Source organism: Lates calcarifer, unplaced genomic scaffold (genome assembly GCF_001640805.2).
Source record: "Lates calcarifer isolate ASB-BC8 unplaced genomic scaffold, TLL_Latcal_v3 _unitig_5774_quiver_870, whole genome shotgun sequence".
NCBI lineage: Eukaryota > Metazoa > Chordata > Actinopteri > Centropomidae > Lates > Lates calcarifer.
The window spans coordinates 11,452-39,363 of record NW_026117716.1 but is presented as its reverse complement, the minus strand read 5'-3'; the positions used below and the strand labels follow the sequence as shown (position 1 = coordinate 39,363).

The window sequence follows — 27,912 nt, the reverse complement described above, 5'->3', positions numbered from 1 at the left end:
AAATGATGTGATGGTGGTTTCATTCATCAATTTACCTACATATGTGGAGGATGAAGCTATATTGGGAAAATTAAATGACTGGGGGGTGAGAGCAATCTCGCCAATTAAAAGAAGGATGTGGCCGGGGACGTCAATAGCTGATGGCACGAGATTTATGAAGGTGAAATTCACCGAAGATGTTAAGTCCCTGCCTTATTCAGCCAAATTTGAGACAGCGGGAGGAACAGAACATTTCCGTGTTATTCACGACAGGCAAGTAAAAGTTTGCCGGTTGTGTATACAGCCCGGACACGTGGTGCGAGATTGTCCGACATTTAAATGTTTTAAATGTGGAAATCAGGGGCATTATGCTCGTGAATGTGCGGGGACGGAGAGATGCAGTGACTGTGGGGAGAAGAGGGCTTTGTGTGTGTGTGGAGCATCGGCGGCGTTCAGGGGAGAGGCGCCGTATTCAGACATTTCATCCAGTCGAGAGGAGATGGCGGAGGTGGAGGGAGAACTGATGGTGGAGGGGGAGGAGGAGGAGGAGGAGTTGGCGGAGGCGGAGGAGGACCAGAGGTCGGAGGAGGCAGGGGTCGGCGGAGGGCGGATCTGGTCGCTGGAAACGGAGGAGCTGGACAACAGTCGGGAGGATGCGGGCACGGAGATCGCCGCGGTCAGCGTGGCTGCTGAGAGTGAGAGAGGTCAAGGAGGAGAGGTGACTGGAGAAGGAGGGGTGAGCGCAGGAGATGAGAGGACAGGAGGAGTGCGCTCCGCTGTGTTGGCTGAGGGCGGAACGGAGACGGAGGTGAGCCGGGGAAGCAGCGGAGAGGAGATGGACATAAGTGAAGAAATAATAAAACAGTTGAAGAGGAAGAAGAAAGGAACAGAAAGGATGAATGTGAAGAAATGAGAGGTATGAGGAAAGCTCTGCTGTTTTTTTTTCTTTTAGTTTTTCAAGGTATTATGAGTGCACAAATTAAAATTTCCTCATTAAACTGTAATGGTCTCAGAGACAAAAGGAAAGCAGAGCAGGGTTTCGTTGCACTCAATACAGACATTATTTGTCTACAAGAAACTCATTGGACTGAGGAAATCATGGACAGTATAAAGAGATTTTGGAAGGGAGTTTTTTTTTGTAAATCATGGGGGACAGAGGGAATGTGGGGTGGCTATCTTGGTTAAAGAGGGGTGTATAGAAAATGTGAAGGAAATTTATAAGGATAACAAAGGGAGAATTTTGGTTATTGATTTTGAATTACAAAATGTTTTATTTCGTTTAGTAAATATCTATGCACCAAATGTGGAAACACAAAGGAAAGGTTTTTTTGCAAAGATGTCCGGTTTTGTTAAGGGGAACTGTTTGATAGTCGGGGATTTCAATGTATGGTGCACGAGATTAGACGCGTGCAGTGTTGGGTCTTTTAAAAATGACACATCGAGAACAGCGCTACATAATATTATGTTAAAAGAGGATTTAATTGATGTATGGAGGGAGAAGAATCCCTATAAAAGGAGTTTCTCTAGAAGACAAATGGTCTTAGGAAAACTAAAGCAAAGCAGAATTGATTTATGTTTGGTTAGAAGATGTGTGGGGATTTATGTGACGAATTTAAAATATAATTTTCTGGGGTTGAGTGATCATGCAGCGCTAATTTTTCAGTTGGGAGAAAGGGGAGGGAGGGGGGGAGGGGTATGGTGTTTGAATGCGTGTTTGTTAGAGGAATTAGAATATAAAAAAAAGGTTGTAGATTGTATAGTGCGGGAAAAAGAAAATCCATTGTTTGAATTAAATACATGTGCATGGTGGGAGAAAGTAAAAAGTAAAATAAGGCAACTAAGCATGAGATATGCGAAACAGAGGAATTTTCTGAGGAAAAAAAAGAAATTAGAATTGAGGGAGGAGTTGGAGGAGGAGGAAGGAAGAGCTGACATGGACACGGAGAGGGTGTTAAAGCTGCAAGGTAAATTGGAAAACTTGGAAAAAGAGAAAATCATGGGTGCAATAATAAGGAGCAGGGCTAAATATGTGGTGGAGGGAGAAAAGTGTACGAAATTTTTTTTGAACCTGGAAGGAAAGAGACAAAGGAAAAATTTTATTTGGGAGTTAGAAAAGGACACAGGAGAAAAAATAAGCGATTACGTAAGCATTTTAGAGGAGGTGCAAACCTATTATGAGAGTTTGTTTAAAAAGGAAGGAATAAATAATGAGTTAGTGGATAAGGTTCTGGGCACGGTGGGGGTGGAGCTGACGGAGGAGGACAGGAAAATGTGTGATGAGGGGATAACTATTGAAGAAATTAGAGAGGCAATAAATCAAGCAAAAAAGTACAAAAGTCCAGGTTCAGATGGGCTAACAAATTAATTTTATAAGACTTTTATTGATTTATTGGCTCCAATACTTATGAAACTCTTCGTTTGCATGGAAGAGAGACAAGAGGTGCCTGATTCTATGGCGACGGGGATTATCACATTACTATATAAGAATAGAGGAAATAAAAATAAATTGGAAAATTATAGACCATTAAGTTTGTTAAACTGTGATTATAAAATTCTGACAAAAATCTTTGCAAATAGAATAAAGATGGTTGCAGGTAGTATCATTTCGGACACTCGGGTACAGTATACCAGGGAGGGATATAGCGGACACTATTTGCTCTATTAGGGATGTGGTAGGGCAAATGAACAGAGAGAAGGAGGGAGGGGTGCTATTAAGTGTGGATTTAAATAAGGCTTTCGACAGAGTTGAACATGATTATTTGTGGAGGACATTGGGAAAATTTGGGTTTGGGGATAGGATAATTGCTTGGCTAAAATTGTTATATAGTCAAGCTAAAGGAAGGGTGAAGATTAATGGTACATTAACTGAAGGTTTTAAATTGGGAAGATCTATCAGACAGGGATGTCCTTTATCTGCCATATTATATAGCATTTCTGCAGAGCCATTGGCAACACTGGTGAAGCAAGATGGGAGGATTTTAGCAGTGGATATTCCATTTGGTAAGAAAAGTTTAATTTATCAGTTTGCAGATGACACTAATTTTACTGTAAAAAATGCAGAGAGTGTCGATTTTATTATGGAGGATTTGAAAATTTATGGGGGGGCATCGGGTGCAAAAATAAATATTGACAAAACTGAAATAATGTTTTTTGGGGAGGAGAGGAACAAAAAATGGAATATCCCGTTTAGGATAAAGGATGATTTTATTAAGATTCTGGGGGTTAATTTAGGACCAAAAGAAAAAGAGGCAAGGGATGAAACGTGGACGGGGGTGTTAAACAAAATCAGAAATACGTTAAATTTTTGGAAGCTAAGACAGCTGAAACTGAAGGGGAAAGTGTTAGTGGTTAATGTGTTGCTGTTATCAAAAATAAATTATGTTTTAGGAGTCTTAGATATGCCGATTTGGGTTTTAAATGAATTGAAAAATTTAGTTAACAGTTTCATTTGGAGTGGGAGGGGTGTAAGGATTGCAACAAAAACTTTGATTGGTAATAGAGAGAGGGGTGGTTTAAAGTTAATGGATATCGAGGTAAGAAAGAACGCGATGAGAGTCAAAATGGTACAAAAATTTTTATATGGGAATTTGGAATATGGATGGAAAATGTTTTTTAAACAGTTTCTATACAACTGTGGAGGGATTGGGGATGAAGGAATTTTCATGTGTTTAAAAAAAGGATGTTTGGAAAAAATACCTGTATTTTATCAAGAGGTTTTTGGAGTGTGGGAGGTGTTTTTAAGGAAAAAAGTGTTTTATAACTGTATTGATGTTAATCAGGTTTTTAAGCAACCGATTTTTTTTAACCCCAAAATAATTGAGAAAGGGAAAATGTTGCAAAATGAAATGTTTTTTTTGGCTGGAGTTAGACAAATTAAAGATATTGTTTATGAATATGTACCTGGTTTTATGCCGGGGAGAGCAATTTTTGACTGTTTATTGGAATGGGATGACGATGTGAGTAGAGTAATGGTAGAAAATGTTTTTGAAAAAATTAAGAAGAGTATTCCAGTGGGTTGGGTAACTATGATTGACAAGCACACGGTGACAGCAAAGCCATGTGACATGCCGGTCCTTTATATTGACTGCAATGGGGTTAAGAAACTGCTTTGCGTATTGAAAATGAAACAAATTTATGAGTCTATGGCGGTGGAGAAATTTAAAGTTCCTGAAAGCGAGAAAGTATGGAGAATGTATGTACTGGATGACGATGTAAAATCAATGTGGGAAAATATAACTGTAAAATTTAACAGTGTCGAGTGCGAGAATTTGGATTTCAAAATAAGACACAATAGGGTTTACACAAATGTGGTTATACATCAGTTTAATAGGGATGTAAATAGGGAGTGTGATGTGTGCAAGCTCGGACCGGAAACTTTATTTCATTTATTCTGGGAATGTGGGGAGGTGGTGGGGTTTTGTAGGAAATTAAAGCAGTGGGTGATGAGGAATTGGGGGAAGGGGATTTTAGAAGGGAGAGAGTGGAGGAGTATTTTTTTACTTGGGGTAACTAAAAAGAAGAAGGGTCACAGAGTGAATTTGTTAAATATTATTCTGAGTTTGGCTAGACATTCAGTATGGTGTAGAAGGAACTTGATGCACTTTGAGGGTAAGAGGGTGGAGGTCTGGGATGTGTTTGTGTCAAAGGTAAAGAGATATGTATATATGATGTGGTTCTATTTGGAGAAGGATGTATTTGAGGAATGGTTTGTGGAAGAGAGTGGAGTGATAAAGTTGGAGGGAAAAAAGAATTTGTTGTTTAATTTTTGATAGAATTTAGTTTTTGTTAACTCGTATTTTCTGTGAATGTGTACAATGTTGTTTTTTTTGACTGGTTTGTTTTGGGCCTTGGGGGTTTTTATTTTTAAAGGAAATGTTTATGTTGAATGATGTAACTTAAGGATTTTTCTGATCTAAGTGAAATTGAATTGTTGTATATTTTTTATAATAAAAAAAAAAAAAAAAAAAAAAAAAGCGCGCCCGATCTCGTCTGATCTCGGAAGCTAAGCAGGGTCGGGCCTGGTTAGTACTTGGATGGGAGACCGCCTGGGAATACCAGGTGCCGTAAGCTTTTTGTCCCCATCTTTTCCTGCCTATCTTACAGCAGCAGAATGCCGCTTCCTCTGTAGTTGAGACAGGGCATGCCCAAACTACTTTTATTTTGCAGCCTGTATTTCACGCTCTGTTTTGCACTTCTGTTTTATGTCACGTCGCTTTCGGCAATCGGGTATTAGGCGCTGGAAAGTCACCTCTGTAAAGTCTGCACTGCTGCCGAATGAATGAGCGCAGTCTGGGTTTTGGGCACAATGACCCAATACGTCGTCCACAAGGACGTGTGGCTCACCGATGTACGTTTTGAGCAATTTCGGACGAAAATGGACTTGGAACAGAGCCAAATGTTTGATCAGGCCATACGGAAAATTCTTGTTGGGTGGAGTAGTTATTTCTTAGTTTTGCTGTTGACTGTTAGAGAAAATCCCCATTATTGTTGATTGCTATGTGAAATAACAGATCTGCCAGTGTTATTTTGGCACGTATAAAGGGTCTGTCTTCAGCAGCCGCTGTGGCTTACGGCCACACCACCCTGAGCGCGCCCGATCTCGTCTGATCTCGGAAGCTAAGCAGGGTCGGGCCTGGTTAGTACTTGGATGGGAGACCGCCTGGGAATACCAGGTGCCGTAAGCTTTTTGTCCCCATCTTTTCCTGCCTATCTTACAGCAGCAGAATGCCGCTTCCTCTGTAGTTGAGACAGGGCACGCCAAAACTACTTTTATTTTGCAGCCTGTATTTCACGCTCTGTTTTGCACTTCTGTTTTATGTCACGTCGCTTTCGGCAATCGGGTATTAGGCGCTGGAAAGTCACCTCTGTAAAGTCTGCACTGCTGCCGAATGAATGAGCGCAGTCTGGGTTTTGGGCACAATGACCCAATACGTCGTCCACAAGGACGTGTGGCTCACCGATGTACGTTTTGAGCAATTTCGGACGAAAATGGACTTGGAACAGAGCCAAATGTTTGATCAGGCCATACGGAAAATTCTTGTTGGGTGGAGTAGTTATTTCTTAGTTTTGCTGTTGACTGTTAGAGAAAATCCCCATTATTGTTGATTGCTATGTGAAATAACAGATCTGCCAGTGTTATTTTGGCACGTATAAAGGGTCTGTCTTCAGGAGCCGCTGTGGCTTACGGCCACACCACCCTGAGCGCGCCCGATCTCGTCTGATCTCGGAAGCTAAGCAGGGTCGGGCCTGGTTAGTACTTGGATGGGAGACCGCCTGGGAATACCAGGTGCCGTAAGCTTTTTGTCCCCATCTTTTCCTGCCTATCTTACAGCAGCAGAATGCCGCTTCCTCTGTAGTTGAGACAGGGCACGCCAAAACTACTTTTATTTTGCAGCCTGTATTTCACGCTCTGTTTTGCACTTCTGTTTTATGTCACGTCGCTTTCGGCAATCGGGTATTAGGCGCTGGAAAGTCACCTCTGTAAAGTCTGCACTGCTGCCGAATGAATGAGCGCAGTCTGGGTTTTGGGCACAATGACCCAATACGTCGTCGACGAAAATGGACTTGGAACAGAGCCAAATGTTTGATCAGGCCATACGGAAAATTCTTGTTGGGTGGAGTAGTTATTTCTTAGTTTTGCTGTTGATTGTTAGAGAAAATCCCCATTATTGTTGATTGCTATGTGAAATAACAGATCTGCCAGTGTTATTTTGGCACGTATAAAGGGTCTGTCTTCAGCAGCCGCTGTGGCTTACGGCCACACCACCCTGAGCGCGCCTATCGGTGAAGCAGAGTAGTGTGTGAGCTTGTGTGAGAGATATAGAGACTGAGTGTGTTGCTTTTGGTTTAGTTATTGGCTAAGGAAGTGTGCTTTTTGTTGCTTCGTTTTATATTGTTTTTGGATATAATCCCCAGGCAGCCTGTGCTGTTTGGGGATTATCCCCTTTAATCCCGACGTCCATGAAAACTGGACCGGCGAGTGGAGCGAGACACGTGTTGGATGGGGACAAAGAAAGCAGAGTGTATGAAAGACGGCTGACACTGCTGGCAGAGATTGACGGTGAAGACAAAATAACGATGCTTGAGCTGTTAAAGAAAGTGAAAGAAGAGTGCGGAGAAGTTTTTGGGTGCAGATATAAGTCGGAGAAGGCATATGAGTTAACGATGAAGGACGCGAATGGGAAAGAAAAGCTGCTGGACGGAGTGAGAATTAAGAACAGCCGCATAATCGGAAAAGAGCTCGGAAATTATGAGCTTGTGGTTTCATTTATTAATCTACCCACATATATTGAAGACGGGAAAATACTGGAGAAACTCAGAGACTGGGGAGTTAAGGCTATTTCGCCGATCAAAAGGCGAATGTGGCCGGATACAGACATCGCTGACGGGACTCGTTTTTTGAGAGTCAAATTCACGGAGACTGTTAAATTGCTGCCATATTCAACGAAGTTTGAAACTGCGGGGGGCACGGAACATTTTAGAGTGATCCACGACGGCCAAATAAAAGTATGCCGGCTGTGTGTTCAGCCAGGGCATGTAGTAAGAGACTGCCCGTCATTTAAATGTTTTAAATGCGGGAATCAGGGACATTATGCCCGTGAATGTATGGAGATGGGGAAGTGTAAGGACTGTGGAGAAAAAGTGGCTTTGTGTTTGTGTGGGACGCCTGCTGCTTTTGGAAGTGAACAACATTATTCTGACGTTTCATCAAGCAGAGAGGAGATGACGGGAGTGGTGGAAGACCTGACGGCGGAGAGGGAGGAGAAGGAGGAGATGGCGGCGGAGGACGAAGAAACGGCGGCGGAGAGAGGAGCGGGGGAGGTTGGAGGAGGGCGTATTTGGTCGTTGGAAACTGCCGAATTGGACAGCAGTCAGGAGGATGCTGACCCAGGGATGCTCGAGGGCACGGATGCGGCTAGAGGTGAGAGAGGTCGAGGAGAAGAGGAGGTTGAAGGAGGAGGGGCGTGGAAAGGACACGACCGGAACGATGAGGGGCGTGTCTTCCAGCTGAGTGCAGGTGACGAGGAGACGGAGGAGAGTCGGCAGGGGAGCAGCGAGGAGATGGATATTAGCGAGGAGGTAATAAGACAGCTGAAGAGGAAGAAAAAAGGAAAGGAGAAGACTTCCGTGAAAAAGTAAAAGGTATGACTGTCAGGGGGTAGCAGAGTGGACACAGGCGCAGACATGAGGCAGAAGCAGAGTATACACAAAACAAGGTCCTTTATTCAAGCGGGGTCGGTACACGGGTAGGCAGAAAGAGAAAGCAACGGTACAAGAGGGCTAAGCTGAGGCAAGGTCAAAAATACAGGCAAGGGTCAAAAAACTATGGCTGCGAGAGAAAAAGTCTTCGTAGTAAAGGCTGGTAGGTCTGGCAGAGGCACAAGACGAACTGGCAGGGAGTGCAGGGAGACACAGACACTAAATACACAGGGGCAGGGCAGACAATGAGACACAGGTGAACCACATTAGGGCAGGGTAGGTAATCACCAGGAGGAGGGAGCACAGAAGGAAGGGGAAGACAAGACACCTGAAACAAGAGGGAGGTCAGTGATAACAAAATAAAACAGGAAATAAAACAAACACAACAGAACTACAAAACAAAAGCCCTGGCTCAGAACTGACACCCTGACAATGACAATGGAGCCGCTATTTTTCTTTCTTTCATTGATCCTTTTGTGCATGAGTGCTCAAATAAAAGTCTGCTCCTTTAACTGCAATGGATTGAGGGACAAGCGGAAAGCAGAGAGAGTTTTTATTGCACTCAGCACAGACATAATTTGCTTACAAGAGACTCATTGGACTGACGAAATAATGGACAATATGAGAAGTCTTTGGAGGGGATCTCTTTTTGTTAACCATGGGGGTCAGAGGGAATGTGGGGTGGCTATTTTGATTAAGGAGGGGAGTGTAGACAATATCAAGGAAATTTTCAAGGATGACAAAGATTTTTGGTCATTGATTTTGAGTTACAGAATGTTTTATTTCGTTTGATCAATGTTTATGCACCTAATGTAGAAGCTGAAAGGAAAATTTTTTTTGGGAGAATGACGGGTTTTGTTAAAGGGAATTGCTTGCTAACTGGTGACTTCAATGTAAGGTGCACTAGATTGGACGTATGTAGTGCTGGGGTTTTTAAAAATGATGGGTCTAGAGCAGTGTTAAACAATGTTATGTTAAAGGAGGATTTAATTGATGCATGGAGGGAGGAAAATCCATATAGAAAGCAATTTTCAAGGAAACAATTAGTTTTGGGCCAATTAAAACAAAGTAGAATCGATTTATGTTTGGTTAAAAGATGTGCTGCCGGTTATTTGATGAACATAAGGTATAATTTTTTGGGGTTAAGCGATCATGCTGCGCTGTTTTTTCAGTTGGGTGAAAGAAGGGGAGGGAGGGGAGGAGGGACGTGGTGTTTAAATGCTAGTTTGTTGGAAGAACCTGAGTATAAAAAGAGTGTGGAAGAGTGCATTATAATGGAGAAAAAAAGCACATTGTTTGTTTTAAATATATGTGAGTGGTGGGAGAGGGTGAAAAGTAAAATAAAGTGGCTAAGTATAAGATATGCAAAACAGAGAAACTATTTGAAAAGAAAAAGAGAAATAGAACTGAGGGATGAACTGGAGAAGGAGGAGGGGAGGATTGTAGAGGATAATGCAAAGGTAATTAAATTACAGTGTGAGTTGGAAAATTTAGAGAAAGAGAAATTTATGGGTGCTATAATTAGAAGTAGAGCTAAATATGTAGTGGAGGGGGAAAAGAGTACAAAGTTCTTTTTAAATCTGGAAGGGAAGAGGCAGAGGAAAAATTTTATAGGGGAATTGGAGAATGATAAGGGGGAGAAGATAAATGATTTTGTGGGTATTTTAGAAGAGGTGCATACTTATTATGATAAGTTATTTAGGAGGGAAGAGATTAATCAGGATCTGGTGGAGAGGTTATTGGGTACAGTTGGGGTTAGGCTCTCAGAGGAGGATAGGGAGATGTGTGATGAGGAGATACGCATTGAGGAAATAAGAGAAGCTATTAATCAAGCAAAAACATATAAAAGCCCAGGGTCAGATGGGCTGACAAATGAGTTTTACAAAACATTTGTTGATCTAGTAGCGCCAATACTATTAAAGGTTTTTAAATGTATGGAGGAAAAAGGAGAGGTGCCTGATTCAATGGCAACAGGGATTATTACAATCCTCTATAAAAATAGAGGGAGTAAGAAGAAGCTGGAAAACTATAGACCATTAAGTCTTCTAAATAGTGATTATAAAATTTTAACAAAAATATTGGCTAATAAGATTAAGATGGTGGCGGGCAGCATCATTTCAAATACACAGGGGTGTAGTATGCCGGGGAGGGACATCACTGATATTATATGTTCAATCAGGGATGTGGTGGGACAAATGAATAGGGACAAGGAGGGAGGGATTTTATTGAGTATTGATTTGAATAAAGCATTTGACAGGGTAGAGCATGATTATTTATGGAGAACAATGGAGAAGTTTGGGTTTGGCGATAAACTAATTTCTTGGCTGAAATTGCTGTACGGAAATGCTAAAGGGAGAATAAAAGTAAAAGGTACGTTGACTGATGTTTTCAACCTAGGGAGGTCCATCAGACAGGGATGTCCCCTGTCTGCAATTCTCTATAGTATTTCTGCGGAGCCATTAGCTGTTTTTGTTAAGCAGGATAGGAGGATTTTAGGTATTGATATGCCGTTTGGAAGAAATAGTATGATTTATCAGTTTGCAGATGATACGAGCTTCACTGTTAAAAACTTAAAGAGCATTGAATATGTGATGGAGGATCTGGAGATTTATGGGGAGGCATCGGGTGCTAAAATAAACGTGGAAAAAACTGAAATCATGTTTTTTGGGGAAGCGGGAAATAAGCAAGATGGAATCCCATTTAAGATCAGGGATGATTTTATTAGGATTTTAGGGATAAACATAGGATTGAAGGAAGAGAAAGCAAGAGATGAAACTTGGGAGGGGGTGCTAAATAAAATCAGGAATACGCTTAATTTCTGGAAATTAAGACAATTGAAATTGAGGGGTAAAGTAACTGTGGTGAATGCATTATTAATTTCTAAAATAAACTATGTTCTGGGTGTGTTGGATATGCCGGGGTGGGTGTTAAAGGAGCTGAAAAATATAGTGAGTAATTTCATTTGGGGAGGGAAGAATATAAGGATATCAATGAAGACACTGATAGGATGTAGGGATAGAGGAGGGTTGAATTTAGTAGATCTAGTTTTGAAGAAAAATGCAATGAGGATTAAAATGGTTCAGAAGTTCTTATATGGTGAGTTGGAGTATGGGTGGAAGATGTATTTTAAGCAGTTTTTACATAACAGTGGGGGGTGTGGTGATGATGGAATTTTTATGAGCCTAAAGAAAGGTTGCTATAATAAAATACCGTTATTTTATCAGGAGGTGTTCAGTGCATGGGCGGGGTTCTTAAAAGAAAGAGTATTTTATGAATGCACAGACATCAATCAAGTTTTTAAGCAACCAATCTTTTTAAACCCCAGGATAATGCATAATGGAAGGATGATGGAGAATGCTTTGTTCATTCTGGCTGGTGTGAGGCAAATAAAGGATATAGCCTATGAGTATGTGCCTGGCTTTTTACCTGAGAGGGCAATTTTTGATTCTATCTTAGAATGTGATGAAGATGCAAGGATGACAACGGTGCAAAATGTGTATGAAAAAATTAAAGTGAGTTTGCCGGTGAATTGGGTGATTTTGATCAGGAAACAATCTGTACAACGGGGTGAGTGTGCCATGCCAGTCCTATTTGTGGATTATGCTGGGGTTAGGAAGCTGTTTAAAGAGGTCAAGATGAAACAAATATATATGATGTTATTAGAAGGAGAATTCAAAATACCAGAGGGTGAAAGAGTGTGGAAAATGTATTTGCCAGAATTAAATGTGGTGGAAATGTGGAAGAATGTGTATGTAAAGTTCAAAACTGCAGAGTGTGCTGATCTAGATTTTAAAATGAGGCATAACAGAGTTTTTACTAATGCAGTGATCCACCAGTTCAACAAGAATGTAAGAAGGGAATGTGATTTGTGTGAGCGGGAACCAGAAACCCTATTTCACTTATTTTGGGAATGTGTAGAGGTGGAGGGTTTTCACAAGAAAGTCAAGGAGTGGGTGAGGGTGAATTGGAGGGAGGGAATTTTAGAGGGGAGGGAGTGGAGGAAGATCTTTTTGTTAGGGGTAAATGAAAAGGTGAAGAGTGGGAAAGTTAATTTATTGAATGTGATGTTAAGTATAGCAAGGTATGCGATATGGTGTAGAAGAAATCTCATGCATTTTGAAGGGAAGAGGATGGGGATGTGGGAGGTGTTTGTAGCACAGGTGAGAAAATATGTTTATATGATGTTTCTTTATTTGGAGAGAGAGGTTTTTGTGGATTGGTTTGTTGATGAAAGTGATGTGGTAAATTTGGATGAGGGTGGGAATGTGATGCTAAAGTTTTAATTATTATTGATGTAAAGTGGTCGAGGGTGATTTTTTTGTGCCGTTTTGTTTTTGCTTAAAGGTCTTTTGAGCTGAACATGTTCAGTACATGTATAAAGTGCTTGTATGTTTGTTCTTTGTAAATTATTGTATATTTTTGGTAATAAAAAAAAAAAAAAAAGCGCGCCCGATCTCGTCTGATCTCGGAAGCTAAGCAGGGTCGGGCCTGGTTAGTACTTGCATGGGAGACCGCCTGGGAATACCAGGTGCCGTAAGCTTTTTGTCCCCATCTTTTCCTGCCTATCTTACAGCAGCAGAATGCCGCTTCCTCTGTAGTTGAGACAGGGCATGCCCAAACTACTTTTATTTTGCAGCCTGTATTTCACGCTCTGTTTTGCACTGTTTTATGTCACGTCGCTTTCGGCAATCGGGTATTAGGCGCTGGAAAGTCACCTCTGTAAAGTCTGCACTGCTGCCGAATGAATGAGCGCAGTCTGGGTTTTGGGCACAGTGACCCAATACGTCGTCCACAAGGACGTGTGGCTCACCGATGTACGTTTTGAGCAATTTCGGACGAAAATGGACTTGGAACAGAGCCAAATGTTTGATCAGGCCATACGGAAAATTCTTGTTGGGTGGAGTAGTTATTTCTTAGTTTTGCTGTTGACTGTTAGAGAAAATCCCCGTTATTGTTGATTGCTATGTGAAATAACAGATCTGCCAGTGTTATTTTGGCACGTATAAAGGGTCTGTCTTCAGCAGCCGCTGTGGCTTACGGCCACACCACCCTGAGCAGGAGGAGGAGCAGGTTGTGTGAGAGTTTGAGAGAGAAAAAGTGAGAGAGAGGTTTTCCCTAGTTTTGGTTCAATTTGGAGAGCTAGATCCGGCCGGGTCTATATTTTTCTTTTTCCAGCGTATCCCCAGACAGCGCCTGCTGTTTGGGGAATTTCCCTTTAATTCTAAGACACGGCACGGCGAAGGGAAAAGGAGCGGCGAGTGAGATGAGACATGTGGACGGCGGAGACAATGGAAGAAATGTATATGAGAGGAGGTTGACGTTGTTGGCGGAGATCGATGGGGACGATAAGATAACGATGATGGAACTGTTGAGAAAGGTGAATGAAGAATGTGGAGAAGTAATCGGATGCAGAGTTAAGTCACTGAAATCATATGAACTTACAATGAAAGATGCACGAGGGAAAGAGAAACTGATCGACGGTTTAAAATTCAAAAACAGCCGGATAATGGGAAAAGAACTTGGGAACGATGAGTTGGTGGTGTCATTTATCAATTTGCCGACATACATTGAGGACGAGGAAATTTTGGAGAAGCTGAGGGAGTGGGGAGTAAAGGCGATCTCCCCGATTAAAAGAAGGATGTGGCCGGGAACAGTAATTGCGGACGGGACAAGATACATGAAAGTGAAGTTCACTGAGACTGTGAAATCGCTACCATACTCGACAAAGTTTGAGACCGTGGGGGGCTCGGAGCACTTCAGGGTTATTCATGACCAGCAAATTAAAGTGTGTCGGCTATGTATACGACCGGGGCATGTGGTGAGAGACTGCCCGACTTTTAAATGCTTCAAATGTGGGAACCAGGGACATTATGCCTGTGAGTGTGAGGGGACAGAAAAATGTAATGATTGTGGGGAGAGACACATTGTGTGTGTGTGGAGCGTCAGCGGCGTTCAGAGGAGAAACGCGCTACTCCGACATATCTTCCAGCCGGGAGGAGATGGCGGAGGTGGAGGAGGACTTGACGGTGGAGAGGGAGGAGGAGCTGGTGGAGGTGGACCTGTCGAGGCAGGGGGAGGTGGAGAAAGACCCGGTGGAGGAGGGGGAGAACCTGACGGGGGAGAGAGAGGAGGCGGAGATCGGTGGAGGCAGGATTTGGTCGTTGGAGGTAGAAGACTTGGACAGCAGTATGGACGATGCTGGCTCAGGGATGCCTGAGGGCAGCACGGCTGCGGAGAGTGAGAGACGTCGGGGGAGGGAGGAGGCGGGAGGAGGAGGGGCGTGCGGTGGAGAGGAGAGGGACGCTGATGCACGCTCCTCCCAGCAGAGCGCAGGTGGTGAGGAGACGGGAGCGAATTCGAGAAGCAGTGGTGAGGACATGGACATAACTGAGGAAATGATACGACGGCTGAAAAGGAAGAAGAAAGGAAAGGAGAAGATTAATGTGAAGAAATGAAAGGTATGAGAGATGCTCTGCTGATTTTGCTTTTTTTGGTTTTCTTTTATATTATGAGTGCCCGCATTAAAATTTCTTCCTTTAATTGTAATGGACTGAGAGATAAAGGGAAAGCAGAGCGAGTTTTTGTTGGGCTTAATTCAGACATTCTATGTTTACAAGAGACGCACTGGACGGAGGAACTTATGGACAGAGTGAGAATGATGTGGAGGGGGGGTGTTTTTGTGAATCATGGGGGGCAAAGGGAATGTGGGGTGGCTGTCTTGATTAAAGAGGGGTGTGTAAATAATGTAAAACAAGTATTTAAGGATAATAAGGGGAGGTTATTGATAATTGAGTTTGACCTGCAGAATGTGGTTTATCGTTTAATTAACGTTTATGCTCCGAATGTGGAAACGGAGACGAGGGACTACTTTGAGAAGATGAGGGGCGTAATTAAAGGAAACAGTATAATAGTGGGGGACTTCAATGTTTGGTGCACTAGACTAGATGCCTGTAGTGTTGAAGCTTTTAAAACTGACAGTTCAAGAAAGGTGCTAAATAATATTATTTCGAGTGAAGATTTGATTGACATTTGGAGAGAAGAGAATCCTTACAAACGGCAGGCTTCAAGAAGGCAAATAGTTTTGGGAAACATGAAGCAAAGCAGAATTGATTTTTGTTTAGTTAGAAGGAATATTTCTGGTTTGATGGGGAAGATGAAATATGTGTTTATGGGTATGAGTGACCATGCAGTACTTTCATTTCAGTTGGGGGAAAATAGGGGTGGGAAGGGAGGGGGGGTATGGTGTTTAAACGCTAGTCTGTTGGAGGAGAAGGAGTACAGAAAAAACATTATTAATTGTTTAATGAATGAAAAAGGAAATCCTTTGTTCGGGGAAAATATTTGTGCATGGTGGGGAATGGTAAAGAAGAAAATAAAGATGATAAGCATAAGGTATGGTAAGAAAAGAAGCTTCTTGAGGAAGCAAAAGGAAAGGGAGTTAACAGAGAGTTTGGAAAGGGAGGAAGAAAGAATAGCTGGGGATAAGAATCAGGATAGAACAAAATTGCTGCAGTTGCAAGGTGAAATAGAGAACCTGATGAAAGAAAAATGTATGGGTGCTGTAATAAGAAGTAAAGCAAAATATGTGGTGGAGGGGGAAAAGTGCACCCAATTTTTTCTTAACTTAGAGGGGAGAAGACAGAAGAATAACTTTATTGCTGAGTTGGAAAATGAAAAAGGGGAGAGAGTGAATGATCTTGTTGGTATTTTAGAGGAAGTTGAGAGCTTTTATAAGAAATTATTCACAAAAGAAGGCATTGATCAGGAAATGTTAGACAGAATTCTGAGCAAAATTGAGGTTAAGTTGGAAGAGGTGGACAAACAAATGTGTGATGGGGAGATAACAATTGAGGAAATTAAAGCGGCGATAGAACAAGCTAAAGCTAACAAAAGTCCTGGATCTGATGGTTTAACAAATGAATTTTACAGGGCTTTTTCTGATATATTGGCACCTATACTTTTGCGAGTGTTTCAATGTATGGAAGAAAGGAAGGAGGTACCTGAGTGTATGACAATGGGGATAATAACCATCCTTTATAAGAAAAGAGGGAGTGCGTGTAGGTTGGAAAATTACAGGCCCATAAGTTTGCTAAACAGTGATTATAAAATATTAGCTAAAGTTCTAGCAAATAGAATAAAAGCGGTGGTGGGGAGCATTATTTCATGCACACAAAGTTATAGTATACCGGGGAGGGATATTACAGACACAATTTGTTCTGTAAGGGATGTAGTTAGACATATGAATAGTGTGGGTGAAGGTGGGATATTGTTGAGTGTAGACTTAAACAAGGCATTCGACAGAGTTGAGCATGAATATTTAATGCAGACATTAAGCAAATTTGGGTTTGGGGAAAGGATCGTATCTTGGTTAAGATTATTATATATGAATGCAAAAAGTTGTGTAAAAGTTAATGGGGTGCTAACAGAGGCTTTTGCATTGGGGAGGTCAATAAGACAGGGGTGTCCCCTATCGGCAATACTGTACAGTATTGCGGCAGAACCATTAGCATTGCTAGTAAAGCAGGACAAGAGGATTAAAAGTATTGATATCCCTTTCGGGAAAAAGAGTTTGATCTATCAGTATGCGGATGATACTAATTTTACAGTAAGAGATTTAGAGAGTGTAAGGTATGTGTTAAGGGATTTAGAAATGTACGGGAAGGCATCTGGAGCTCAAATAAATATTGAAAAATCTGAAATTATGTTTTTTGGAAATGTGGATAAAAATGAGTGTACGGTGCCCTTTAAAATTAAGGAGGATTACATAAAAATTTTGGGGATTAATATAGGATTAAAAGAGAAAGAAGCTAGAGCTGTAACATGGACGGGTGTACTAAACAAGATAGAAAATACTCTGAATTTCTGGAAGCTGAGACAGTTAAAACTTAAAGGAAGAGTAATTGTGGTAAACGCGCTGTTGCTGTCAAAAATAAATTATGTCCTAGGTGCTCTAGAGATGCCAGTCTGGGTTCTAAATGATTTAAAAGATGTGGTAAACAAGTTTTTATGGGGTGGGAAGAATGTTAGGATCTCTATGAAAACATTGATTGGTAGTGTGAGTAATGGTGGTTTGAAGCTAATGGATATAGAAACTAAATGGAGGGCATTAAGAACTAAAATGGTGCAGAAGTATTTATATGGAGAGATAGACTATGGATGGAAGGTGTTTTTTAGGCAGTATTTGTTTGATAGTGGGGGATGTGGGGAGGATGGGATTTTTATGAGTTTGAAAAAGGGGTGTATGGACAAAATACCTTGCTTTTATCAGGAAGTGTTTGGTGTATGGGCTGAGTTTTTAAAAAAAGTTTCATATGAATATCAAAACATAAACCAGGTAATTAAACAGCCTATTTTTTTGAATCCTAAAGTGGTGAAAAATGAGAAAATGCTACACAATGAATTGTTCTTTTTAGCGGGTGTTAGGCAGGTGAAAGACATTGTATATGAATATGTACCGGGTTTTCTGCCTGTGGGAGCAATTCATGATTGTATAATGGAGTGGGATGAGGAGGTTAGGAAGTCTGCGGTAGAGAAAAGATTTGAGGATATCAAAGCATGTATTCCTTCAAATTGGATTAAGTTAATTGAAAAGCAGACAGTTAAATTAGGGAAGTGTGATATACCAGAACTTTTTGTGGACTGTTTAGGTGGAAGGAAAAATTTTAATGCCATAAAAATGAAACAGATCTATACAGTATTTTTGACTGATGAATTTAAAGCTCCTGCGGCTGAACAAATGTGGAAAGTGCAAATGCCGAAGCTCGAGGTAAAGAAAATATGGGGGAATTTGAGTGTTAAATTTAATGGTATTGAATGTGAAGATCTGGACTTCAAGCTTAGGCATAACAGAATCTACACAAACGTTATTTTACATCAAGTAAATAAAAATGTAAGTAGGGAATGTGATGTATGTAAAATGCAGACAGAAAATTTGTTTCATTTGTTTGTTGAGTGTGCTGAGGTGGTAGATTTCCACAGAAAAGTAGGGATCTGGTTAAAGAAAAATTGGAAGAGGGGAATCTTGGATGGGAAGGAATGGGGGAGTGTTTTTTTGTTTGGGGTGGATAAAAAGAAGAAAGGTTTTAAAACAAATTTGGCAAATATGATGCTTAGCCTAGCGAGGTATTTCTCCTATGTATGGTGTAGGAGAAATGCTGCACATTTTGAAAATAGGATACTGGATGTATGGATGTTATTTAAATCTTATGTGAGGAGACATGTGTATATGATGTACAAATACCTGGATAAAGAGGTGTTTGAGACATGGTTTGTGGAAGAAAGTACGATAATTAGGGTAGATGAAGATGGGAATTTGTTGTTTAATTTTTGATGCACACTTTTGAGTGTTGTTTTGTTTTTATTAGGTTTTTTTTCTACATGGGTTTTTGCTTTAGTTAAGTACTATTCATAGGTGATGTAAAATGTATGGGTGTGGTTTTATTTTGTCTGATGCTTGTTGAATGGAAATATGAGAATGTGTATATGTACTTTTGATAATAATAAAAAAAAAAAAAAAAAAAAGCGCGCCCGATCTCGTCTGATCTCGGAAGCTACGCAGGGTCGGGCCTGGTTAGTACTTAGATGGGAGACCGCCTGGGAATACCAGGTGCCGTAAGCTTTTTGTCCCCATCTTTTCCTGCCTATCTTACAGCAGCAGAATGCCGCTTCCTCTGCAGTTGAGACAGGGCACGCCAAAACTACTTTTATTTTGCAGCCTGTATTTCACGCTCTGTTTTGCACTTCTGTTTTATGTCACGTCGCTTTCGGCAATCGGGTATTAGGCGCTGGAAAGTCACCTCTGTAAAGTCTGCACTGCTGCCGAATGAATGAGCGCAGTCTGGGTTTTGGGCACAATGACCCAATACGTCGTCCACAAGGACGTGTGGCTCACCGATGTACGTTTTGAGCAATTTCGGACGAAAATGGACTTGGAACAGAGCCAAATGTTTGATCAGGCCATACGGAAAATTCTTGTTGGGTGGAGTAGTCATTTCTTAGTTTTGCTGTTGACTGTTAGAGAAAATCCCCATTATTGTTGATTGCTATGTGAAATAACAGATCTGCCAGTGTTATTTTGGCACGTATAAAGGGTCTGTCTTCAGCAGCCACTGTGGCTTACGGCCACACCACCCTGAGCGCGCCCGATCTCGTCTGATATCGGAAGCTAAGCAGGGTCGGACCTGGTTAGTACTTGGATGGGAGACCGCCTGGGAATACCAGGTGCCGTAAGCTTTTTGTCCCCATCTTTTCCTGCCTATCTTACAGCAGCAGAATGCCGCTTCCTCTGTAGTTGAGACAGGGCATGCCAAAACTACTTTTATTTTGCAGCCTGTATTTCACGCTCTGTTTTGCACTTCTGTTTTATGTCACGTCGCTTTCGGCAATCGGGTATTAGGCGCTGGAAAGTCACCTCTGTAAAGTCTGCACTGCTGCCGAATGAATGAGCGCAGTCTGGGTTTTGGGCACAATGACCCAATACGTCGTCCACAAGGACGTGTGGCTCACCAATGTACGTTTTGAGCAATTTCGGACGAAAATGGACTTGGAACAGAGCCAAATGTTTGATCAGGCCATACGGAAAATTCTTGTTGGGTGGAGTAGTTATTTCTTAGTTTTGCTGTTGACTGTTAGAGAAAATCCCCATTATTGTTGATTGCTATGTGAAATAACAGATCTGCCAGTGTTATTTTGGCACGTATAAAGGGTCTGTCTTCAGCAGCCGCTGTGGCTTACGGCCACACCACCCTGAACACGCCTACAGGTGAAGCAGTGCAGTGTGGGAGCTTGTGAAAATAGCTTGTGAGGTTTTTTGGTTTTTTTGGTTTAATAGAACTATATCTGGCTTTTTGCTTTTTTCTTTTTTCACTGAGAGTGTCATCCCCAGACAGCGGCTGCTGTTTGGGGAATTTCCCCTTTAAGTTTCGTTTTTACGGCATGACGATGGAGAAGAGACCGGAGAGAGAGACGAGACATGTGGACGGTGGAGACAAAGGAGGAAGAATCTATGAGAGACAGCTGACTTTATTAGCAGAGATCGATGGGGAGGACAATATAACAATGATGGAGCTGCTGAGAAAAGTAAAAGAAGAGTGTGGTGAAGTAATCGGCTGTAGATTCAAGTCACTGAAGTCCTATGAATTAACAATGAAGGACGCACGAGGAAAAGAGAAGTTGATGGATGGACTTAAGATTAAAGATAGCCGGATAATGGGAAAGGAGCTAGGAAACGACGAGTTGGTCGTTTCTTTTATTAATTTGCCGACGTATATTGAAGACGAGGAGATTTTGGAGAAACTGAAAGAGTGGGGAGTGAAGGCGATCTCCCCGATTAAGCGGCGGATGTGGCCGGGAACATCAATTGCCGATGGGACAAGATTTATGAAAGTGAAATTCACTGAGACTGTTAAATCACTGCCGTACTCAACAAAGTTTGAGACAGTTGGGGGTTCTGAGCATTTCAGGGTCATTCATGATCGGCAAATAAAAGTGTGCCGACTCTGCATCCGACCGGGGCATGTAGTGAGAGACTGCCCGACGTTTAAATGTTTCAAATGTGGGAACCAAGGACACTATGCCCGAGAATGTGTGGTGATGGAGAGATGCCAGGATTGCAGAGAGAAAGTGACTCTGTGTATATGTGGGGCATCGGCTGCTTTCAGAGGAGAGATTCCCTACTCTGACATCTCGTCTAGCAGAGGGGACCTGGTGGAGGAGGTGGAAGATCCAACGGGGGAGAGGGAGGAGGAGTTGGTGGAGGCGGCGGATGAGCTGACGGAAGAGAGGGAGGAGGTGGAGATCGGTGGCGGGCGAATCTGGTCGCTGGAAGCGGAGGAGTTGGACAGCAGTCTCGAAGATGCTGGCTCGAGGATAACTGCGGTCAGCGAGGACGCAGGAGATGAGAGAGATCGATTAGGTGAGAAAACTGGAGGAGGAGGGGCGTGTGTTGTAGACGAGAGAGACGGACATGTGCGCTCTTCTCAGCTGAGCGCAGGCAGTACGGAGACGGACGTGAATCTGAGAAGTAGCGGAGAAGAGATGGATATCAGTGAGGACATGATAAGGCAATTGAAAAGGAAGAAGAAAGGGAAAGAGAAGATGAACGTGAAAAAATGAAAGGTATGAATGAAGCTCTGCAGTTATTTCTTTTTTTGTTGTTTCTTTGCATTATGAGCGCTCCAATTAAAATCTCTTCATTTAACTGTAACGGACTTAGAGACATTCGGAAAGCAGAGCAGGTTTTTGCTGGGCTAGACTCAGACATTTTATGTTTACAAGAAACTCATTGGAGCGATGAGCTTATGGACAGAATGAAGGTGATGTGGAGGGGGGATCTCTTTGTGAATCATGGGGGGCAGAGGGAATGTGGAGTGGCAATTTTGGCCAAAGAAGGAATTGTGGACAATGTTAAACAAATATTTAAGGATACTAAGGGCAGATTATTAGTTATTGAATTTGAACTGCAAAGTCTTCTGTTTCGTTTGGTAAATGTCTATGCACCTAATATTGAAACAGAGAGAAAAACGTTTTTTGGGAAAATGAAGGGTTTAGTTAAAGGGAACTGTATTTTAGTTGGTGATTTTAATGTATGGTGTACAAGGCTTGATGCATGTAATGTTGCAATATTCAAGAACGATGCATCGAGAACAGTACTTAATAACATCCTGCTGACTGATGATTTGGTTGACGTGTGGAGAGAGGATAATCCATATAAAAGAAAATTTTCCAGAAGGCAAATGGTGTTGGGCAGCTTGAAACAAAGTAGGATTGATTTATGTTTAGTTAAAAGAAATGTTGTAAGTTTGGTAGGAAGGATAAGTTATAAGTTTATAGGTTTAAGTGATCATGCCGCCGTGTCCTTTCTCTTGGGTGAAAAAAGGGGTGGGAAGGGAGGAGGATTGTGGTGTTTAAATGCTTCTCTGTTGGAGGAGCCGAAATATAAAAAATGTATTACCGATTGTATAAAGTTTGAAAAAGGAAGTCCGCTGTACGAGGGGAACATCTGTGACTGGTGGGAAATGGTTAAACCTAAATTAAAGAAAATAAGTATCAGATATGCTAAGAGGAGGAGTTTTAGGAAGAAACAAAAGGAGAAAGAGATGACTGATAACTTAGAGAGAGAGGAAGAGAGATTAGAGAGAGATCCAAATTTAGATAGGTCTAAACTGTTGCAACTGCAAAGCGAATTGGAAAATTTGGAAAAAGAAAAATGCATGGGAGCAATTATAAGGAGTAAGGCTAAGTATGTGGTGGAGGGGGAGAAATCTACAAAGTTTTTTCTAAACCTGGAGAAAAAGAAACAAAGGGGAAATTTTATTGCTGAATTGGAAAATGAAAAAGGTGAGAAAATAAGTGACCTGGTGGGTATTCTTGAGGAGGTTCAAAAGTTTTATATGAAGTTATTTGATAAAGAAAGTATTAATGAAGAATGTGTAGATAGATTGTTGAGTGCTGTGGATGTTCAACTGTCTGAAGATGATAAACAGATCTGTGATGCTGACATTACAGTAGAAGAAATAAAAGTGGCGATTGATCAAACAAAAAAATACAAAAGCCCAGGATCAGACGGGTTAACAAATGAATTCTATAAAACCTTTGCGGATATTTTGGTGCCAATATTGGCGAAACTATATGGGCATATGGAGGAAAGGAAGGTGGTGCCAGAGTCCATAACGAAAGGCATAATCACAATTTTATATAAGAACAAGGGAAATGCACACAAACTGGAGAACTATAGACCACTAAGTTTATTAAATGGTGATTATAAAATATTGGCTAAAGTCTTTGCCAACAGAATTAAGAGGGTGGTAGGAAGTATTATCTCAAATACACAAGGATACAGCATACCGGAGAGAGACATAACAGATACTATTTGTTCTGTTAGGGATGTGGTGGGGCATATGAATAAAGAAGATGAGGGGGGAGTTCTTTTAAGTGTGGATTTAAATAAAGCCTTTGACAGAGTGGAACATGACTACTTATGGCAAACAATGTATAAATTTGGGTTCGGTGAAAGACTGGTGTCATGGTTAAAACTGCTCTATGATAATGCAAAAAGTTGCGTCAAAGTGAATGGGGTGCTTACAGAAGTATTTGCTTTGAGGAGATCTATAAGACAGGGGTGCCCTCTGTCTGCTATACTGTATAGTATTTCCGCGGAGCCGTTTGCGGCCTTTGTTAAGAAAGATACAAGAATAAGCAGTGTCGATATTCCTTTTGGTAAAAACAGTTTAATATATCAGTTTGCGGATGATACAAGTATTACTGTAAAAGATTTGGAGAGTGTGAATTATGTGTTGGAAGATTTAAGACTGTATGAGAAGGCATCGGGAGCTAAGATTAATGTAGAAAAGTCGGAAATAATGTTCTTTGGTAAAGTAAATAAAGAGAAGGTTGGGGTGCCGTTTAAAGTTAGGGAGGATTTTATAAAGATTTTAGGAATAAATATAGGAACCAAAGAAAAGGAAGCCAGGGATGAGACCTGGACAGGTGTTTTGAATAAGATCAAAAATACATTAAATTACTGGAAGCTAAGACAGCTAAAATTGAAGGGTAAGGTGATAGTGGTAAATACTTTGTTACTGTCAAAAATAAATTATGTTTTAGGTGTTTTAGATTTGCCGGATTGGGTTTTTAAAGATTTGAATAACATGATAAGCAACTTTATATGGGGAGGGAAAAATGTAAGAATTGCTATGAAAACACTGATTGGTAAGGTGAAGAGCGGTGGGCTAAATCTGCTAGATATAAAAGCAAAAAAAAGTGCAATAAGAATCAAAATGGTACAGAAATTCTTGTATGGGGAAATAGAGTATGGTTGGAAAGTGTTTTTTAAGCAGTTTTTATTTGATAGTGGAGGATGCGGGCAGGCGGGGATCTTTATGTGTTTAACAAAGGGATGTGTGGATAAATTGCCATTGTTTTATAAGGAGGTGTTTGGAGATTGGGCGGGGTTCTTACAGAAAAAAGTGGTGTATGATTGTAAGGATATGAATCAAGTTATGCAGCAGCCTATATTTCTCAACCCCAAAGTAATTGACAAGGGGACCATGTTGCAAAATGAAAAGTTTGTTCTGGCTGGGATAAGACAGTTTAAAGACATTGCATATGAGTATGTACCGGGCTTATTACCAGCGAGAGCCATATATGATTGTGTAATGGAGTGGGATGAGGATGTTAAAAGGGCTGCTGTGGACAATATGTATGATAAAATCAAAAGAAGCATGCCTGTTAACTGGATGAAAATCATTGACAAGCAAACAGTTAGGCTAGAAAGGTGCAACATGCCTGAGTTCTTTGTCAATTGTGGTGGGATGAGGAAGAATTTTAATGGTATAAAGCTGAAGGTGATTTATGAGGCAATGTTGGAGAAGGAATTTAAAACACCTGCGGCGGAGGAAATGTGGAGGATATATATGTCGGACATGGATGTTAAAAAAATATGGGTAAATTTAAATGTGAGATATAATAGTCCAGAATGTGAAGATCTGGATTTTAAAATCAGACACAATAGAATATATACTAATGTGGTCCTGCATCAAGTGAATAAGGAGGTAAAGAGGGAGTGTGATGTTTGTGGTTTGGAACCTGAAAATTTGTTGCACTTGTTTTTAAAATGTATAGAGGTGAGAGAATTTCACAAGAAATTAGAGGCATGGGTGAGAAAGAATTGGAAGATGGGGATTTTGGATGGGAGGGATTGGAGGTGCATCTTTTTGTTTGGGCTGGAAAAAAAGAAGAGTGGTTTTAAAACAAATTTAGTTAACATAATGTTAAGTATAGCGAGATATGCAATTTGGTGTCGAAGGAATTATGCACATTTTGAAAAAAAGAAACTGGATGTATGGAAGCTGTTTGTAGTACATGTTAGGAGATATGTGCTTATGATGGCTAATTATTTGGATGAGGACATATTTAAAGAGTGGTTTATAGATGAAAGTATGGTGATTGGGAAGGATGATACTGGAAAGTTGGTGATGTCTTTTTAGGATTCTTTTTGGTTGTATATGTTGCTTTTTATTGTTTTTTATGTTCTGACTTTGTGCTTTTTGTCTTTGTTATTATTTGTGGATTTAGTTGTTGTAAATACACCTGCGTAGCTGTCTTGTGTACTTATTTTTTGGGGTTTTTGGGAAGTGTATGTTGATTTGAGCAAAGTGTGTGTATATGTGTATATGTGATAAACTTTTGATAATAATAAAAAAAAAAAAAAAAAAAAAAAAAAAAAAAAAAAGCGCGCCCGATCTCGTCTGATCTCGGAAGCTAAGCAGGGTCGGGCCTGGTTAGTACTTGGATGGGAGACCGCCTGGGAATACCAGGTGCCGTAAGCTTTTTGTCCCCATCTTTTCCTGCCTATCTTACAACAGCAGAATGTCGCTTCCTCTGTAGTTGAGACAGGGCACGCCAAAACTACTTTTATTTTGCAGCCTGTATTTCACGCTCTAGCACTAGGCGACAGTGGCAAGGAAAAACTTCCTTTTAAGAGGCAGAAACCTCGAGCAGAACCGGACTCAGGGTGGGCGGCCATCTGCCTCGACTGGTTGGGTTAAGAAGGAGAGAGAGGGGGAGAGGGGGGAGAGGGGGTAGAGAATAGTGAAAGAAGAACATAGCATAACACAGGTTCCATATCAGATGTAAGATGAGGCCAGTAATACAGCAGTAGTAATGATAGTAGTGATAAAGTATTAACTGCTAACACAGCAATACAACTAATAGCAGTATAAGTAATTTCTAATTCTAGCAGCAGGTGTTGAGTGGAGTTGTAGGAGCAGCAGGAGACTTGTCATCACAGATCAGACTCTACAGTTCCAGAGGCAGAAATACCTGCAGAAAGAGACAGAAGACGAGAGAGAGACGGGAGAGCACAATACTACAGGAAAGAGGACATATTGAGTTAGTAACAAGTAACATGGGATATGAATCCATATTGAGTGGAGAGAGGGAGGGAGAGAGAAAGAAAGAGAGAGAGAGAGAGAGAAAGGAGCTCATTGCATCATGGGAGAGCTCCCGGCAGTCTAGGCCTATAGCAGCATAACTAAGGGATGGTTCAAGCCTGAGCCAACCCTAACTATAAGCTTTATCAAAGAGGAAAGTTTTAAGCCTACTCTTAAAGGTACAGAGGGTGTCTGCCTCCCGGACCCAAACTGGGAGAAGGTTCCACAGTAGAGGAACCTGATAACTGAAGGCTCTGCCTCCCATTCTACTCTTGGAAACTCTGGGAACCACCAGTAAACCAGCATTTTGGGAGCGCAGAGTCCTGGTGGGATTGTAATGTTACTGTAACTTAATCCCTTTTGTCTGTCATTTATTTCTGCAGAGGGGAGGAAAGGGTTTTTTTAAAGAGAAGAGGAGAAGACAGGCTGAGGAGATGAGAAAAGAGAAGAGAAAAATCAGAGTGGAGGAGAGGAGAGGAGGTGGAGGGCAACATGACATGTAAACCCTCTCATCTAAAAGGTAAACATCCATTTATCTACTGTTATTACCAGATTCTAAGTTCATTCAATTCATTATTTGAAGTTTTTAACTCTTAATCCCTCTTGTCTGTCATTCATTTCTGCAGAGAGGAGAAAAATGAGGGAAGAGACATGAAGAGATGAGGAAAAAAGACGAGAGGGGAGGAGAGGAGAGGAGGTGGGAGGGCAACATGTCGTGTAAAATTATTATACTTCTGTTTACCTGATTTCTACATTTTTGTTTTTTGTCTTTTTTCTTCTAGAGAGAGGAGAGGAGGTGGAGGACAATATGAAAAGTGAACTGTCACCATCAAAAAGAAAAACATCTGTTTATGTCATACTGTCTACATGATACACAGGAAGAATCCTTCTGTTCACATTTATTCACTGAAAATGTAACTATTATCCCCCCATCTGCATTTTTTAGAAAGAGGAGAGGAGACACGATTGAGGAAGAGAGTGAGGAGACGAGAAAAGGAAAGAAAAGAGGAAAATCAGAGTGGAGGAGAGGAGGTGGAGGGCATTATAAAGTGGAAACCCTCTCATGTAAAAGGTAAACATCCATTTATCTAATGTTATTATCAGTTTTTATGAAGTTCATTATTTGAAGTTTTTAACTACAACCTGTTTGTCTTCTGTTGTTTGTTTAGTGAGATAATGACAGAGGAGGTGGAGAGGAGAGGAGAGGAAGTGGATGTGGAGAAGAGAGGAGGTGGAGGACATTACGAAGAATGAACACTCACATATAAAAGGTAGGAAGCTAATGTCTCTGAAAGCAGCTTTACTTCCCTGTAATAACTTGAGACTGGTCTGAAAAGTTGTTCTCTTCTTGTGTTTTCCTTTTCAGCCAAGAAAACTCTGACCTGCCACTTCACAAACTACAAGTGAAACATGTTTCTACAAAGATTTTTCTCATGTTCAAACTGTTCAAAACCAAGTGTTTGAAATACAAAGTGACAACAAAAAGTGTGTTTTGTGATTACATTTCTAAAGACTTGTGACTTGATTTAGATTATTGTATACTGATTATAGTGATTACTGATACTGATTTAGATTACTGTCAACAGTTTTTATTGGAACTACTTTCTTCTGCAGAAATAGTAATATTACCTGAGGTCATTTTACAGTCAGTTGTGTACAACAACACAGTGTTATGGAGGTTTACATAAGTAAATGATTTGAGTATTTTATCCACATACTCACAATTTATTTACATTAATTACATGACCACAAAGAAGTGATTTGAGTGTATTAAAAAGGTTAAATGAAGGTAGTTTTATTTGTT

The 27,912-nt window shown here is 41.0% G+C and overlaps 1 long non-coding RNA gene and 3 other non-coding genes across 6 annotated transcripts; all 4 read left to right on the top strand.

Annotated features, from left to right (window-relative positions):
• Nucleotides 1–791: 791 nt before the first annotated feature.
• Nucleotides 792–27,912, top strand: LOC127141876 (uncharacterized). Of its 3 annotated transcripts, none has more exons than XR_007812383.1 (6): nucleotides 792–895; nucleotides 26,492–26,628; nucleotides 26,735–26,805; nucleotides 26,891–27,180; nucleotides 27,278–27,379; nucleotides 27,475–27,912. It is a non-coding gene; the product is annotated as an uncharacterized LOC127141876 (long non-coding RNA). The 3 variants fall into 3 exon arrangements; XR_007812384.1 differs by lacking the exon at nucleotides 792–895 and adding an exon at nucleotides 7,698–8,058; XR_007812382.1 differs by lacking the exon at nucleotides 792–895 and adding an exon at nucleotides 7,698–8,121.
• LOC127141888 (5S ribosomal RNA) lies at nucleotides 5,545–5,663 on the top strand. The gene has a single exon (XR_007812396.1). It is a non-coding gene; the product is annotated as a 5S ribosomal RNA (ribosomal RNA).
• Nucleotides 6,159–6,277, top strand: LOC127141877 (5S ribosomal RNA). Its single transcript, XR_007812385.1, has one exon. It is a non-coding gene; the product is annotated as a 5S ribosomal RNA (ribosomal RNA).
• Nucleotides 19,292–19,410, top strand: LOC127141885 (5S ribosomal RNA). The gene has a single exon (XR_007812393.1). It is a non-coding gene; the product is annotated as a 5S ribosomal RNA (ribosomal RNA).